Consider the following 18,748-nt stretch of genomic DNA (forward strand, 5'->3'; position numbering starts at 1 on the left):
TTATTTATTTATTTATTTGTGTAAAGTGGAAAATGCTTAGGAAACTGGTCATTCAGCTTTAAGTCTCTTAGAATCTGCTTTTTTGTTCGTTAAATTCTTTGGAGTGTTCTTCTCATTAGACCCTGTTTTCTTGTGATTTAATCTCGCTTCCATCGGTGCAATTACAACAAACCATACACGCAACACAAAATTTTCCTTTTCTTAACAAAAAAAAAAAGAAAGAAAGAAAAGAAAAGAAAGGGAAAGAAAGAAAAGGAAAGAAAAAATCAAATGAAGCATGTATAAAAAAGAGTAAGAAACTTGTTTATTGGCAAATGCGTTATTTATAGCTTGTTGAATCATGTTTTGAATTTTTTTTATGGATGTTTCTGATCTATTATATACATACAGAGTGTTTCAAAAGTCCTCTGACATAGGGTAACTCTGTTATTATCAGAGTTACAACAAAATGTAAGAGGAGAAACCGTCTCCAAATACGATGTTTTCAATCTAAAGTGAAGGAGTTTTTAAAAACGGACGAGCCATTTGGGCTGTACACTCTTTATACGCCCAATGTTAAATCAAAATGCTACGTTCCCATTTATCTTGACTCACAACATAAGTGAATGAAGTTACTGTCTTTTACTCTAATGTGTGTCGATGGCCAGCCCCCAGTTCAAAAATGCTCCCATTCACCAGAATCTTACAAAATTTATCCACCTCCCGGCAAATGAGGTGGGATGATTTTGATGTCTTAAAGATCTTCAAAAAAAAGCATCTTTATGCACTCAAAAGGTAGCCATGGTGACTCAGTGATAAAGCGTTTACCTCTGGTATGGGAGATCCCTAGTTCAATCCCCCGTCAAGTAAGTTTGTGGCGGACAACATCGTGTCCTTAGTTCTTCTCGGGGTACTCCAATTTTCTCTCACATTTACATTCCACTAATTCTTTCATCATGATTCACTTGCCTTAATTATCATATCCCTTAGACTAAAGGGTATAATCATGGAACGTTAACCCTTGCACTACGAATGGGGGTACTTTGTGCTCACCACAGTATGTTTTCTGTAATTACCCTTCTAATCGTTTCTCTAAAATTGTAAACTAAAATATGTTTTTGCTCAACATGTTTAGCTAAAGCGTATATCTTACGATTTTGCAAACTGAACGTTAGTATGTCTCATAAATTTGCTGCTTTAAGTTGGTGGTCATAAAGAATCCCCCCCCCCTCCCGTTGGTAAGAGATGTGATTGACATTAGAAGTGTCACTCCTAAATGACTGTATAATAAAAGCTGTTAGTCTTATCCCACTTCGGTTACTGATGATTTTTGTGAAAGTTTCTTTTGCGATATATATTTAATCTTAACTCCTTACCGCATGCCGTGCCATATATGGCACATACTCTTTTTTTTCACTTTAGCTTTTGTGTGATTTATCAAAGGCACCAAATGACTGTTTTGCCTGCTGTGTGAGATATTGACGTGTATGAATAAGATATTTTGATGTCAACTGGCATGTTCTTTGTGAGTTGTAAGTGTGTCATATATGACACATACTTATTTCTCGTCGGAATTAAGTGGAAAAATCTAAAATTCAAATTTTAATTTATTTTTCAAGTTCAAATATGAGGATTTCCAATACTGATTTTTTTTTCGCTAAAAGAAAAAATCATGCAGAAAGGGGTTAAAAGGTAGGAAAAAATTACTCCCTTGGTAGTCCCCGTTACAAAAAATACCTAGGTAGTGCGAGGGTTAAAGTGAAAAATTTTATTTCACTTCACTTTTATCCACTCGTGACTCACACTGGGAACTTTTAATGAAAAAGTAAGCTAACAGTTAGTTTCTTTTTTTAACCTTTTTTTTTTAAAAAAAAAAAAAAATCTAATGTCGTTGGGAAAAGAAACATGATCCTTGCAACAAATAAGAAGGCAGAACAGAAACATTTGAAATTAATTTTCCATTTTCCGGCGTTTGCTGTCAACATCAATTAAACAAAATTTCGTCGCTAGATGAAGAGAAGAGAAGAGAAGAGAACATAAGGTTCTCATTCCGGCAATCTTCATTAAGTTATAGCTTCTTGACGCCCAGAAGAGGGTCTTTGTCCTCTGCCGAAATCTCCTTCTCCTGGACTTCTTGGCTTCACGAATGGTCTGCCAAGCGGAAGCTCCTTTTACTGGCAGCGATGCAAACTATCTGCAAAAGTCACTAACCTCTGATTATTAAATGTTCTTTGGATAAACCATAAATATTAATAAAAGCCAGCGAACATATTTTTAACATTCCGTTATGGGTTCTAAATAGGAGAAGCCGCAAACCTACGCTGCTGTTAAATTTAATTTTATATTTCGCTACACAAAGCTACTGAAGGACAGAAAATCAGCACAAGAAAATTAAGTTCTGGGTGGAAAATGTCATCTTAGAACAGAATTAAAAGTATGCTTACTTTGTATGTTACGTGTGTTACTTGACAGAAAAATAAGCACAAATTGTCTTAAGAATTATTTTTTTTATTTGTATTAAAGCATGCTTGCGACGGGGTTTTAAATCCTCACAGCCTACGATAAAGAAATTTTGGTTAGTTAGTTGCACTTTCACGCCTCTATTTTGAAGTACAAAATATTCAATATTTCATTCTAATTTAATTTATTTACTAACGACAGAATAACATATAAATAATAATTATTATTATATTTATTTGGAATATAATATTCAGGATGTCAAACGATTATAACAGAGTTCTTGATATACCTCAGGGTGTCCGTGAAGGTAAGCAGAAAAGTAACAAAGATGATAAACTGGTTCTGCTATGTAGTACCATTTAAATTACTTTCTTTCATGTTGCCCCCAAATTTTACATGCCAGAGACGCCAGTGCCTTCACCACCGAGGCTAAATAAAAAGTGGTCCTACAATAAGGGCGCCAATTTCTCTTTAACTTTGGGAAGCATATTCAGATGTGTCTTTGATTGCAGACAAGGGTCTAAGAAGGCATATATGAGAATTTTAAGACAAATTGAATTCAAATTATGCCAAATATTGTATATTCATAAAAAATATATATAACAATAAAATACATATTCAAAAAAATACATGGGGCCCCACATAAGCTTTGGGGTCCGGGCCCCTCAGCTCCCTGGGAGCGGTGGCGCCCTTATCCTACAGTTTAAAGTGATTTTCTAATCACAGTAATGCGTTCCGACTTCAAAGTTTTCCCAACGGGGCTCGAATCTGACATCTCGTGTACTTAAAGAAACATTAATATGATAAAAATAAATTATTAAAAAAATATTTCTATTTCTGCGTATCTCCCTCCCCCCCCCCTCAAATGACTGAAGATTTATGAAAGAAATTCATGCAACAGTTAAGAAGGGTAAGAGATGTGCCTGTTTGTGATCTTTGCAATAAGAAAATGTGTGTTAAAGAAACAATTGAAGGACTCGCCACACAAAAGTAAAACTTCACCTTGGTACTTTTTCCGTTCATAACCTAGAAGACGTGGAATAACATTCGCCTCCATTTTATATTTTGGTTCAAAATACAGTCAACTGTGTTCTGGTTGAAGATATGGAAACTTAGGGTTTGATTTACCTCTATTTTACACCAAGAGCAGCAGACAGAAGACAAGCAGCAGACAGAAGATAAATAGACAGAGGTAAAATAAATTTGTCTCTTCTTTGCAACAATGTCCTTGAGGTAATAAAATTATAAGTGGAGGGAGATAGGAGTTTTTCCGAAACAATCTGTTTACTGTGTTTGTCATGTTTGTCAATCTCGCGCTTTTTCATGAAAATTTCTCGAAACCATGGTTGTTCTGGTAGAGAATGAAAAACACAAGCTTATCTTCCAAAATTTTCTGGCACACTGGTAGTATTGGACAATAGACATAGCGTACTCAATGGAGCTTGAGTTACAAGATTTTGATTACTAATTTCATGGACGCTATCCAGAACATAAATAGGGTCTTTGTATACGCACTTTATACACTGTTTCCATTAGGGATTGCATGTCCCTTCTATCTTAGAGGTTTTTGTATTACGTTTAACGATCTGTGACTGGAAACCTCGCATTACTAACCGCGACTGTTTATTACTATGTTTTGGCGCCAAATATTATTTTTCTCAATCCTTAGTCTTTGTTCCTTGAGCCTCAGTGAGCAACTTTAACGTCCGTACAGTACGATGGACGAAATTCTGCTTTAACAGATTTTTACTTTTAATTCTCTTTTTATGTTAGTCTCGGAGTCAAAAGGTTTAGCATAGAGTGGTGACACACATTTTCCACCATTCATCTCATTTTCAGTTTCTTCTTCAGTCTGCTATGATTTCTTACTACTACGCCTGAATACTTTTTTCATTTTCTCTATTAATTTTACAATTTATTATATTTCCACCAGACATTGGATCTTATCTACGTTCACTCTGAGCCCGTAATTACATTGTTAAATTGTAATGAAGCGTAACACAAGAAATACATGATAGGGTAACACCGGTTGATATTAACCTAATATATAAAATTGAATTTAACTATGTTTATGATTTCGTAACTCTTGCACCATCCGACCGATCTAGATCGAATTTTCTAGTTACGGGAGTGGAAAGGGATATATAAATGACCGAAAATGACCAATATTAGTGTCGAATCCATAGTTTTCAGCGTCGCTGAGACGATCAGTGACACTTCCGATGCCGTTTAAATCCAAAATGAAACGTATTCTCCCCGTGCGAAGAACGGATGTTCTGCTAATACAAGATAAATAAAAGTAATAAAAAAAAAATAATTACTCAGTATTATATATCTTAATAGCAAGCGTATACTTTATTACGCTTCTCTGAGATTTAACAACTATCTCTTGGCAGTACATTTGACAATAGTTCTTCGTAAATTTACTAGAAACACTTCCAATATGGATTTTATTGTGGATTTCTTTTTCTGAACGAGAATGATTAGCGTACGAGCTACAGAAGAGAAAATGTGTTTTAGAATCCTATTCTTGTGCTGCAAGGAAATACAATTCTCGTATTATAGATACAGTGACTTTTCGAGGGGATTCTATTATGAGAAGAGAAATTCCTATATTTTCTTGTTACTCATATCTCTCGAATGACGCCATTAAGTTTGACTTTGTACAGTTGGCAACGCTGTTTCTGTTATGGGAAAATAAGTAGTGAAACGCGATCTGTTAATAAATACGAGAAGTGTATCATTCGCCCCCAACCCCACAGGGGATGAAACGAAGACCTACCCCACACAGAGAATGAGTGTCTCTCTCATTGCACCCTAGCGTATCCTCTGTCTCTCGTAATACAGTGGCGCTGGATTCTGTTGCAAAGAGACATTGGTGGTTCGTGGATAATATTTCGCGTGGCGTTTCCCTTGGCCACTGTGTACAGAAGAAGCATTATTCTGTTGCCAGCCCCTCAGCTGATTAAAGCGTGACTCTTAACAACAACGAAAACATTCCCACTCATTACCTTTTCAACGAAAGATGATTATTAAAAGAAGTGAACAACCGACCGTTTTCTTCATCAGAGGATCCACTTGTTTTATCTTCAAATCTGGCTGCAACATCTGCTTCACTTCCTCTCAGACGTACTTCCGTCTCAGCCCTAATCGTGTCCCATCGAAGAATATAATATTCAAAGCTTTTTTACACACGTGCATCCAGTGGCAAAGTCCTTACTTTAATTCAATTTCTTACTCCTGCCGCGTAAAATGGTTAAGCTTCAATTAAACATTATTCATCGGTAACACACTGAGAAAAATCCGTTTTCCGGACAGCGGTATATTGCACAAATATACGGAATCCTCTTGCTTACTACAGAAATCAATATGGAACATACGCTATCCATATGCTACACACGCACTGCCCTTAGATGTTACATCATGCCGTTGCAGGATGTCTGACATCTAACAGTTTTCCGTATATCACATGCATATACTTATGTTACCTTCGTCAGCTATATGTTATATACGCACATTTGTATGTGAGATCCTGACCGCCTATATTGTTTCATACGGAAAGTGCGTATAGATGGAACACTTATACAGAAAGTATTATAAAACATGCGTTTTCATTATACGTCTACTGTACGTTAAGTCCAAAAACTACAGAAATTACGCGTGTAACCTACGTTCTTAAGTACACCACTTACATTTTTTTTTCTCAGTGCAACTGTTCCAAGGTCAATAGCTGAAAAATGTTCCTTCCTACTGGTCTAGTTGCACGTGGTACCCGGTTCGATTCCCGGTTTGAGAACACTGAGTGCATTACGATGGTTCTGGTTCATCTTAAACTGTAGGTCCACATCTTGGCCTACCTCGGCGTCAGAAAGGGACGCTGAATTTCAATGACCAAACACACAATCAAAATGATGTTGAGAGCTAGGAATTCGTGCGAAGGACATTGGAGCTGAAAATGATCATTTTATACACATAAACATAGGAAATTTTATATTTCGTCCGTTGATAAATATCAGAGCCAGAAAGGAAAGAAATAGCGACAAGCGACTTTCTGACATCAATTCAGCGTCCCAAGAAGAGGCTTCAATTCCATCCTTATCTCGCTATTTCAACCGGAAGTGGTTGAAATCTACTATTCACGATTTCAATATATTGATCCCTTCAAAGCAAAAATGGCGACAGCAAGAAACAGTTTCTTTGATATGACTTTAGTAGGGATGCGCACGAGACGAGTCGAGACAGGATTTTCCTTACAAAATTCGAGTCGAGACACGGCTCTTCCAATAGAGAAATATACATTTTTCGAGTCAAGACATCACTTTTACAGCACATTTTCGAGACGAGACAGCCACAAATCTTATCTCGTGCGCATCCCTAGACTTTAGTGTCCCAAGTAACGGTTCAATCTCTTTATTGAAGCCGGAAGTTGCAGAAAAATGACGTTTCTGATTTCAATGTATTTTCGTAGAACAAAAACCAGTAATTGTATTTTGATTTACATTCAGTCCCAAGGGTAGTGCTTACTTAAATCAACTGTAATACTTAAATTTGCAGTGTAACAAGTAACACCGTTCCTTTTACTTGTAACGAAAATCAGTGATATACTAAATCCCTGCGTGATTATATGATATTTTTACACAATAGAATTTTTAAAAATCGTTTTAGAAGTCCTGAGATCGAGAACAAACCACCTTGCTTCCTGTATATATATATATATATATATATATATATATATATATATATATATATATATATAATTTCTAAAAGTTCCCATATTCTGTTGTCGAGGGAGGAAGAAAGATTGGTGTTGTAGGTGCTGTGTGGAGGTGTGATGTCGTCCAAAGGCGCAGTGGCTGGAGCAACGAACTATCGTTGGAAGTGAATGTGCTGACGACGCTGCTAAAGTAATCACGCGCAAGAAGAGGAGTCAATGGCCCCCACCACCACACACAAAAAATTAAAATAAAATAAAAGCCAGAAACAAGTGGGAAAAGAAGACAAATGAACAGCGAGCGAAAGAAAGGAAAAAAAAAAGCCACAGAAAAGAAATGCTCCATTTTCGCGTTCGTCACTCAGCTCCCCATAGCAGTCCTGTTACAACTGCCCGGAGGCCATTTTGGTTATATTTGGTTGGTCAACAAGGAGGAAGAAGAAGATGATGAAAATAATAAAATAAAAACAACAAAAAAATGTTAATAACAAACTTGGGAACTACTGTTTTGCCGACCTCGCCGCTAGAGGCGCCACAGGCAAGGGAGGTCACGGTCAAGGATAGTCAACTTGTGTGCACTTGAAGTGACCACATTCTCCACTCGATATACTTAATGGATTAACGGGAAGCGTCTCATGTGACAACCCTCTCGGCTATGGAGCATCTCACAAGAAAAATGATCCGTTGCTCCAGCGCTGGAACAATCCAGTGGCCTTCAACGGATTCACCACCTGTCCAGTCACTTCCACATGTGACGTCACACAGAGAGTGTTCCATTATCTTCCGGTACATTAAACTTAATTATGAGATTAGTTCGGTAGATGGAGCGTTCATTTCTGGGGTTATGCTTCATGAACCATAGGCATATATCGTGATGTTTTTTTTTTTTCTGGAAAATCCCTTCCTTCACTTATGAATTCTATTAAATTTAATAACTCTTTTGCTCACATTCCTTTATGTGTGTTACAATCCTTTTATCCCTACCAACAAAGCAGTAGACATCTTGTAGAAATTCATATGTTCCGGAAACTAGTTTACTTGAGGGATATTTCTGGGCTCTTCGCGGCAATATTTTTCCCTGAGAGACACATCCTATTGAAATCTAGGGGATATCATGTGCGTATTCCAGCTATCCTGAAATTTTCTGCCATGACAGTGGATGTCCCCGGACATCTAGTGAACCTGTGAGCATGTGCTATGTATAAATGTTTTGGTAGGGGAGAGGCTAAATGGTTAAAGTTGTCGCTTTCGGTGAACCAGCCCCAGTGGAAGTTCATATGGTTCTCATTCCACTATTATCTGAAAGTCCATGTCTCGTTGAATCTTTAGTACTGTAATCTCAAAACCAAACTTTAATCCATACTATTTATATAATCAGTAGCATATTTAGGGGGAGGGCTTCCGGGCTTAAGCCCCCCCCCCCGAAATCTTACTTACTATAGTAAAGTATATGAAATATCTTGCAGAATTTTTAGATTTTCAGGCAAAGCCCCCCCCGAAAGTTTGCAAAGCCCTCCCCGAAACAAAATCGTAAATACGCCACTGTATATAATATTACTCAAACGTTTTTTTAGAAGGAAACACTTTCATTAGAAGGAATCTTCTACGAACCATTCTATTCTTGTCTATTTCCAGAAGTAAATTTATCCTTTTTTCTGTGTGGTAGACAAACACCGTGTACATAGGCTTTTCCGGGATTCTCCCATATATATACTAAAAGATTACTAATTAAGCTCCATTTATTTTACCTTGATACTAACATAAGAAAATCATATAATTCTTTCAAAAATATATAATTGAAGATTATTAAGAATGTGTTATAAAGTGCATAGGTTAATACATTTTACTAAATATCGGTCCTGAGAGAAAAAGTGATACAGCTTATTTATCTGATTTCCAAATTCTGTTTCAGATTCTAAACTATTCACTTGCGTTTTCCTTTACTTATTTATTCCTTCTTTTTAAACTAACGCTCAAAATAAGAGATTGATTGATTTTGAGTTTAACGTCCCGTTGAGCAGCGAGGCTATATGAGACGTGGACCTACTGATTACCGTGGAATCCGAACTACATGAGCTCCCGCTGGGAATCGAACCAACCACACAGATAAACTTCAGAGACAATTTTTGGTCCGCGGATCATAGTTTGAGAAACATTGGTGTAGGGAACTGTACACTAATAATTATGCGAGTGGGTGTTGAATGTGGATGAGATTCTTGTAGGGGTTGTGGTAAAGGTCAGGAAACCCGACGTATTTGTCCTAACATGAATTATAGTGTGTGAGTGTAAAAGTGTAGTGCATGTGTAGTAATGTATGTGAGAAAAAACGTGTCGGCAAAGAAAAAACGAGAAAAAAGAAAAAAAAGAAACCAGGAATTCCAGTTGTAATAAGGTATTGAGAAGACACTGAGAAGTCAGCAATTACAGTGAGCAATGCTAGAAGGGAGCAACACAGCTTGTGTGTAAATTAGTGTGAATAAAGAATACTTCTTGGACAAGAAAAGAAAATCCATGACATGAGTTCCGGTATGAAAAGAAAAGAAACAAAATCAGCTCTACACACTAATAAGATGAATTTTAAAAACTAGAAATAGAAACCGGAAAAGTTATTATATTGCGATATGTGTACCTTCACATGTATGTGTTACTAATATGTATATATAGTACTAGCAGAATGCCGTGCTTCGCATGGAGAGATTACATTTCATTTTCGAGTACTAATGGGGCTGAATTTGGATTTAAACGCCATTGGATGTGTCACTATTCATCTCAGCAACCCCAAAAACTATGGATTCTGCACTAATATAGGCCATATTCGATCATTTTTATGTATCTCCCCCTCCTCCTTCCTCTATGTTGTACCGTAAAAATGAAATGATATAAACCATCCGAGACCCGAACTTCATTTATATTGAAAATTTGATCGAGATCGATCGAGTGGTTCAAGAGTTATTAAGTTACAAACATTGTCACTTTCATTTTTACAAATATGGATAGATCAATAGAGATGGCCGTCTCCGAGTTGTATTATTTGTTATCTCAAATTTCAAGCCTCTCCCACCGGAAATCAACCCTGCAACCCCTAGCACCCCCTATCGGGAAGAAATATAGGTAACAGAAAATGAAAGAAGATCTGATGCTTTCGAAATATGAGTGTGGAGAATAATTGGGAAAATTAGCTTCAGTTAACGATTGTCAAAGAGAAAACTGTATTCTGAGGGTGATGGTAGAAGGAGAAAGAACAGGTCTAACAATATGCAAGGGGAGAGGGCTACTTTCAACCTTATCATTTTTTTCTAACCTATAAACTCACCTCCCCCTGCACCATTGACCTTGACTAAAAATGGTTTTGCCGGTATAAAGTGCATAATTTAAACGGTGTTGAATGTCTTCTTTAAGTTTTATCCGATTGATTCCTATGGTGAGCTCTTTTCTTGTTTTGTTCGAAGTGAGCTGATTTCTAGTCCAAATCCATTTAACCTTTCTAGGCATTTGAACGAAATCGTAGGCGAACACGTTAGAGGCTCTGGTGACCCCTCTAACTATCACAGAGTCATGATTGATACATCGTTGGAAAGCTTATGGAACAGAGATTCCAACGAGATAGCAACATGAATTATGGTTCTAGACCAATTCAGTGAAAATATGTCTTGGTTTATATGGAAGCGTCCTGAAAATAAATGTAATAATTGACCAATTAGCTCCCTTCTCCCCCATACAAGCAGCAAGTACACATACAGGGTATTACCATGTTGTGGACTACTTTTGCTTCAAATACTAATTTTTATGAGTGTGCCCCAAGAAGGAAATGTCCCCAAAAAACTTGAGTCAAAAAAAAAAAAAAAAAAACACGAACTTTAACCTCCCCTCCGCTGTGGTATTCACCACTTACTTAAAATGCATATCGACGGAAAGCTTCATTCTTCAGGAACACATTGATATAAAAATTATCTTTTTAGCTTAATTAGAAGCTGAGCTAATGAGGTTTAAAGCCTTAACACGTGAGTTGCGGCAATTGGCGTTTCAAGTTTAAACATTCCTTACTTTATGAAAACTAAATGTATGACTTTTATACTTACTATTTAAATCTAGTTGATGTTATATTAAATCATGATGATGTAAATTTAATAGGGGATGATATGAGAACAATAGAAAGAAATGCAGAGGTCTTATTAAACGCTTGCATGGACATGGGTTTAGAAGTAAATGCAGAAAAAACTAAATACATGGAAGTGCGTCGGGACCGTAATACGGCAAAATATGGATGCGTTAAAATACTAAATAATACTTTTGATGAAGCGGACACTTTTAAATATCTAGGATCAATATTAACGGACGAAAATCATATTCACGAAGAAATTAAATGTCGACTGAAAGCAGGGAATTCGTGTTATTATTCGGTTAAAAATCTCTTGTCGTCGCGAATTCTGTCGAGGAATCTGAAGCTTAAAATATACAAAACGATAATCATTCCTGTTGTTCTGTGTGGTTGCGAAACATGGTCGCTTACTCTGAGGGAAGAACATAGACTGAAAGTATTTGAGAACAAGATCCTGAGACGAATATTCGGACCCAAGAGGAACGGGAATGGGGAATGGCGGAAACTTCATAACGAGGAACTACATAATTTATACGGTTTACCCAACATTGTTAGGGTCGTCAAGTCTAGGAGGCTTAGGTAGGCAGGTCATGTAGCTAGAATGGAAGAAAGTGGAAACGCTTTCAAAGTCTTGACTGAAAGACCAATCGGAAAACGACCATTAGGAAGACCTAGGCACAGATGGAGGACAATATTAAGATGGGTCTCGCAGAGATTGGAATACAAAGTAGAAACTGGATCCAATTGGCTAAGGATAGAAGTCAGTAGAGAGCTTTTGTGAACGCGGCATTGAACCTCCGGGTTCCATAGGCCATAGACTTAGTTTTTAGTTAGTTATATTAAATCTAAATGTAATTTAAACTTATTTTGAGAAAGTAAAAGACATTCAACAACACTTGAAGCCTCAAATAAAGCAACGGGCTTTAAAAAAAATGGTGTAGATATCACCACTGTTAATATTTGTTTATAAAGTATTAGAGTGAACATTTCAACTTGCTTTTTCAACTCTCTAAAATTTCTCATCATGACGCCTTCTTTTGGCGTCACTGCTTCAATGTGTTGTTATTGCTTCACAGATTTTGTGTAAATACGTAAGAATTTAATGTAATAGGGGGCAATTACCCACGAAAAGAGCGGAGTCTTAAAACTGATCTTAGCGAAGCATCTATTTGTTAGAAGGCAGAAAAAAAGGCAAATTACGGCAAAGCACAATTCATGAACAAAGAAGATGAATCCGATGCTATCGGCTAATATTCTGATAGCCTCATCTTCATTTGGCCATCAACAACGTTTTCTGACCTTGTTCTCATCTGCCTACCAATGGAGATATTTTAAAAGAACTCTACGTACGTATTTTTTATATAAAGAATTCCAATTGAGTAGTAATAGCATTACATAAAGCGATGGATATTGAGGTAACCAAGGCTAAGGCAATGGAAGCCCCGAAAGGTTGCAATCAAAGGAAAGGAAAGGTCAACAGCGACCGTGACCTACAGATCGCTCGCAGACACCTTCCTTCCACCACAAACTCCAGGAAGACAACAGGAATATTATAATGAGAGGCGTCGACACCTTACATTTTTCTTCTTGAAAGACGTAAACTTAATCTTATCCTACACCAATTTCATGCTTTTACAATGTTCCGTTTCTGTTTTTACGTTCTAACAGAACACAAGGAGACCCAAAAACAACTCTTTTTTGGTAACATTTCTATGGACGTTACATATGATATTTATAACCCATAGGCACTGCCCGCCAGTATAGAGGCGAACATCCGAAAATGAAAACTGCCATGAGCACCATATGTGGAGCTCACCTTATTTCTCTGTGGGGCCATGAGCACCATATATGATGCTCATGCTTGATATCACAAATTACTAATCTATTCAGGTTCTTGAGCATCATATATGATGCTCATTGTCACAAATTACTGTGAGATCATGAGCATGACATATGGTGCTCGGCTCCCATTGGTACATTTTCGAGAGAAGCAAAATATCGCGACAAAAATGTAACATGACTATCCATAATTGAGCCAAACGTAAGAAGAAATTTATGGCCTCCTGGGACCAGTACTCTCAAATCACCTTGGCAATCAACCTAGTTTAACGTCCCACGATTATTCCTGTTACTCTAAGGGAGAGGGATGATTAAGGAGAGGGAACGATGACGAAACAATTGGTGGAATGTCAATGTACAAGGGAATGTAGTACCCCGAGAAAGCAAACGAACACAGTGTTGCCTAGCTTGAGTTGAGTTGATTTTGAGTTTAACATTCCTTTCAGCAGCGAGGTTGTATGAGACGGGACCTACTAATAAACGTGGAATCCGAACACATGAGCTCCCGCCGGGAATCGAACACGGTCTCTCACGCCAAATTAACGTATGCTAACCGCTTATCCACGAAGAAGGTCTACGATGTTAGCTAGCATTCGTGTCTGTGCTGCACAGAGTTCCGGATTCAATTCCTGGCGAGAGAGCGTTCATGGTGGTTTCGATTCCATCTTAAACTGTACGCTTCTGCTGTACCAACCAAACAAATAATGAACTCCGACCAACCCACCAATTTATAATCTCTGGTGAAATCTTAATTGCTTGTGGATAACTTAGAGATACGATTCCTATATTAAACATATATTTTAACGTTTAACCAAAAATATCCAAAAAGAGACATCTACCAATCGTTTGATCTCATTGACCTCAACAAAATGCAATGGGTAAGCGTAAATTCTCATGCGTAGTTTTCGACAATCATCACATATACGTATATTCTACCATTATTGGTAGATCACTTGCTGCAACTGGGAAGCTTCCACGCTCACTCCATGGTCTTCCGCTAACTTTTTCATCTTTACATAAGATTTTTCTGTTTTCATATCGTCCATTAATCGTAGTCTGCTTCGCCCTCTCCCTCTCTTTCCTGCCACAATACCCTCTAGCACGTTCCTCATGATACAGTTTCTTCTTAGCTATGTCCCAACCAGTTTCTCTTCCTCTTCTTAATAATATCTAAAATTGTTCTTTTCTCCCCTCTATTTCTAACAAACTCTCGTTCGTTTTCCTCTTAACTCAACTAATTCTATCCATTCTTCTCCACATACACATTTTGAAAGCCAGTCGTGTTTCATCATTTTTGCGTAATGTCCATCTTTCTGTCCAATACACTACAATGCTGGACGAGAAAAGTTAATTTCTACGTAAATGTATAAGTTGATGATGTACACTCATGTCCAAAATAATTGTCCCATATCTATAACTGTCTTCTTGTAAGAATATAATTTGATAATGGTTTTCAAGGCCACTTTTATTACTGAAACTATGTGTATAATCGGGAAATGTATATTCGTGGTAAGCTTCATAGGAAAAGAATTATAAGTACGAAAATTAGAATGAGTAAAATAAAATGTTGTCAAATGGACGAGAAAATTTTATTTTCGTTTTATTGTTCTTATTTACTGCTCTTTTGACATGAAATTTGCCACATACATGTCTTTGTCGACTATACACATACTAACATTATAAGAAATACCAGGTGAATTCATTATCAAATTATATTCCTAGAACATATTTATAGACATGTGACAATAATTTTGGACATGAGTGTACATCACGGGTGGCCTACGCGTGGACCGTGGTCTACTAGTTATCCTACGAGATGCGAAAGAGAAGAAGAAAAGAAAGAGGAAAAATGACTTGGAATTTTAGTAGTATGTACTTAAATTCTCTTCCTGCTTTAGGAAGTGGTCCTATAATGTTACTCATGATAGGAAAATGCATGTGCACATGCTCAAAATCAAGGAAAAGCAGGGTTTATTTTTGAAGATTTTCTTACATCTCGCACCAACGATGGTGGCGCTTCGCGGCTGGTTTGTCGACCTCACTCGTACGTACGGGAGGAAGTGCCGTCCTATACTCACGCCCCGGGCGCTGATTTTCCACGACATTGCACTGCATGTTTGATCCCCAATTTATTTCCTAAGACATATCTATTTTAGTTGTTGTGCATAATGCACTCTGAATTATACAATTTCAGAAACAGATTTTAGTGATAATATACTTTATTTATTTTCTAATTAAACAATACAGGTACTTGTGCAAATACTCTTTTGAAATTTTATTTTAGTGAATTGAATAAACGTTGTAAACACGTTGGTAATAAGACAGTTAATAAACAGACCAATTTTCTTCTAACCCTGGTTTTACAGCCTTGGAAATGAAAGAGAGAAATGGTGCATTGTACTTCATGTTCCGGTTACGCATTTCGCACATACGCATTACTTCTTTAAAAAAAAGTTATGATAAACATATCCACATATTCATTACGGACTAGTTTATTGCTTCGTATACAAGGGAAAGAATGAAAAAAAAATCTTCTGTAGACAGTGTTGTAATATTTCAAGAACATCCGCGTGTTGTTGCAAGTGTAAATATGTTTGTTTGCGTTTCTTCTTTTCCTAGAAATATGTACTTGAATTTTATTGCTCCGTTACAAAAGTGAAAAACTACATATGGAAAACAATATGGGATTACTTCTTTATACGGAGAGATAAGAAATGGAAGCGATGTTTTCTACAGGGTTGACACTGTCTGCTCTGAGAAAGAGACGTATGCAATCTTTCTGCTCTGATTTCGTTGTTCATCTTCGTCTTCACTGAACAATGACGTCAATGGCGTAGGTCAGTACATGCCACTGCGACGTCCTCCCTTGCTGCAGGCTAAAACCACGACCGGTGAATTCAATTACATGGCCAAATTAATTCCTCGACTGGTTCATAAAACTTCGCAGCACAATCAGTCGGACAAGTTTTTAGTAACCTGTTCCTTGTTTCCTAGCCTTCGAGGTGGTATGTTTTAAAATAAAATCATAACTCAAATATTACTAATTTGACTGGTGGTGAATGTTTTGTAAATGAATATTTCAATATTATAGGAAAGTTTGTCTGGTTGGCGACACCAGGGCTATACGAGACGTGGTGCTACAGTTTACATGGAATCCGAACTGCTGTAAGTGTTCAAATTTCAAGACTTTCCCACCGGCAATCGAACCCGAGATTATGTGCAGTAAAATCGCGTGCGCTAGTACTATACCAGTAGATGAGACTTTATGGAATAGAAACAATATTGGTTAGTAGATGAGACTTTATGGAATAGAAACAATATTGGTTAGTAGATGAGACTTTATGGAATAGAAACAATATTGGTTAGTAGATGAGACTTTATGGAATAGAAACAATATTGGTTAGTAGATGAGACTTTATGGAATAGAAACAATATTGGTTAGTAGATGAGACTTTATGGAATAGAAACAATATTGGTTAGCAGATGAGACTTTATGGAATAGAAACAATATTGGTTAGTAGATGAGACTTTATGGAATAGAAACAATATTGGTTAGTAGATAGGACTTTATGGAATAGAAACAATATTGGTGGCATATTAGCACCCATGAAAGCAATTCAAATTTTCTATTAAAAATGTATAACTTATACAAAGGCACTGTAAATCAAGGCACTAAAAATGAAACGAAATATTTCAGTTTAACGTCACACGATTGTGCCCATTAAGCTAAGAGAGACGATGATTAAGGCATGTGAATAATGGTAAAAGAATTAGTGGAATGAGAAAGTCGAAGGAAACGTGTGAACCCCGAGAAAACCCACGAACATGGCGTTGTCCACCACAAATTTACTTGGATGGGGATCGAACCAGGGACCCGATCACTAGCGCTCTACCACTGAGCCACCATGTTCCCCATTTAAGCAGTACGAGCGTTGAATATACGGAATTGGAAGTGGCAACAATTGAGTGTTGAAGACATGTAGGTCAGTGGCGTAACTAAAGGCTTCGGGGCCTCCCCGCAGACAGTGTGGAGTGGGGCTCCTTCTCTACGTCCCACTTCGCGATTTGGGGCCCCCTGATGGCTTGAGGCTCCCCCTACAATGCGGAGTCCGCGGGGCCCTTATTTACGCCTCTGATGTAGGTGGTGGAGATGGAGAAGGACATGTAAGGAGAATTTATGGGACTCCATGAGGGACCAAGAGGATGAGCATTCCTGTCCAACACTCACCTCCCTTAGCTCACATACTGTTGTTGGGTATCTCGTTTCATTCACTCCTGTTATGCGGGTAGGCTTGTATTCAGGATATTCGTTCTTTATCCCTGCCATATAAAATACTAATAGTAGCATTTGATTCTGTAGAGTGTGAAATTAGAACAGGAAGTTGGAGAGGTGAACTTGACTAGGAATATATCAGAAACTCAAGCTGGCAAATTTAGATACTTCAGCAAAATAAACTTTCCCTTCTATTTCTGTGTTATATTCTTACCTTTTTTGTATTAATTCAAAATATGAAAAAATAGTAAATAATCAAAGAATAGAAAACAATGGCGAGAGCGAATTGACTTTGGTTTAATATAGCAGGCACCTTCTCAACCTATGTACGCGTAGCACTGGTGGAACGCTTGCCGATGTTGAAAATGAAATGAAATGAAATCTTTCAATTTTACCCCCCACGCGTATGCCAGCTAGGCTAAAGGAGACCATAATTATGAGAAATGATGGAATAAAAAGAAAGTGAAGGAAACGGGAGAACCCCGAGAAAACCCATGAACACGGTGTTTGTCCACAACAAAGTCCACTTGGCGCGAGCTGGGATCGAACCAAGGATCCCATGCACCCGAGGTGACCGCTTTACTACTCTTATCTCATATCTTAATTTTTTTAAAAAATTAATTGATTCACCAAATGTACCTCATTAACTTGTTTTAACTACTTATTACTAGGTTGCTACTTATTTTACTCGGTTAACTCACTTTTTCAATAACCTAGAACGACAAGGACACGAACACGACAGTTAAACTTCCAAAGGCTCTCCCACAGGGAATCAAACCCGGGAACCCGTACAACAAAATCGCACGTGCTAGCCACTAGATCAGCGGGAAGGACGCATTGAGCCACCGTCCCCCCGCCGATGTTGAAGCTACGTACATCTTACGATGGTATATAATTAATAAGCCAATGGAAGAGGTTGAGCCACCCCGGCTTAAAACGAAAAGTTAAAAATAAGTTATTTAGGCAGGTCCGGAAAAATTAGTTAACTTTTTTCAAAAATGGTACAGTGCTTATCTCTGGTACGATGCCAGTCCAGGTGACCGTGTTTTTTTTTTTCAGATATTTCTCCCATTTCCACCCACATTTCCATTCTACCAATTCTTCCGTTATCATTTGCTTTCGTTAGACCAATCATCTGTCTCCATTTACTGATAGGACATGATGACTATCAGATTCACTCCCATATTATGAATTGCCCAGAGGGCGCACAGTGGCTCACTGGTAGAGACAACATCGTGGTCGTAGGTTTACTCGAGGTGCTCCTGTTCCTCCTATATTTTCATTCCACAAATCATGCACTTCCCTTAATCATCGTCTCCCTAGGCCTAAAGAACATAATCGTGGGACGTCAAACTGAAAGACATTGCCTTTCAAAGAAATATATAAA

The 18,748-nt window shown here is 37.5% G+C and overlaps 1 protein-coding gene across 1 annotated transcript in view; it reads right to left on the bottom strand.

The window, feature by feature from the left end:
• Nucleotides 1–18,748, bottom strand: part of tnc (tenectin) — a 189,880-nt gene that overhangs the window by 142,199 nt on the left and 28,933 nt on the right. The gene's annotated exons all lie outside the window — the stretch shown is intronic.

This window comes from Thermobia domestica, chromosome 9, assembly GCF_964235325.1.
Source record: "Thermobia domestica chromosome 9, izTheDome1.hap1.1, whole genome shotgun sequence".
Taxonomy (NCBI): domain Eukaryota; kingdom Metazoa; phylum Arthropoda; class Insecta; order Zygentoma; family Lepismatidae; genus Thermobia; species Thermobia domestica.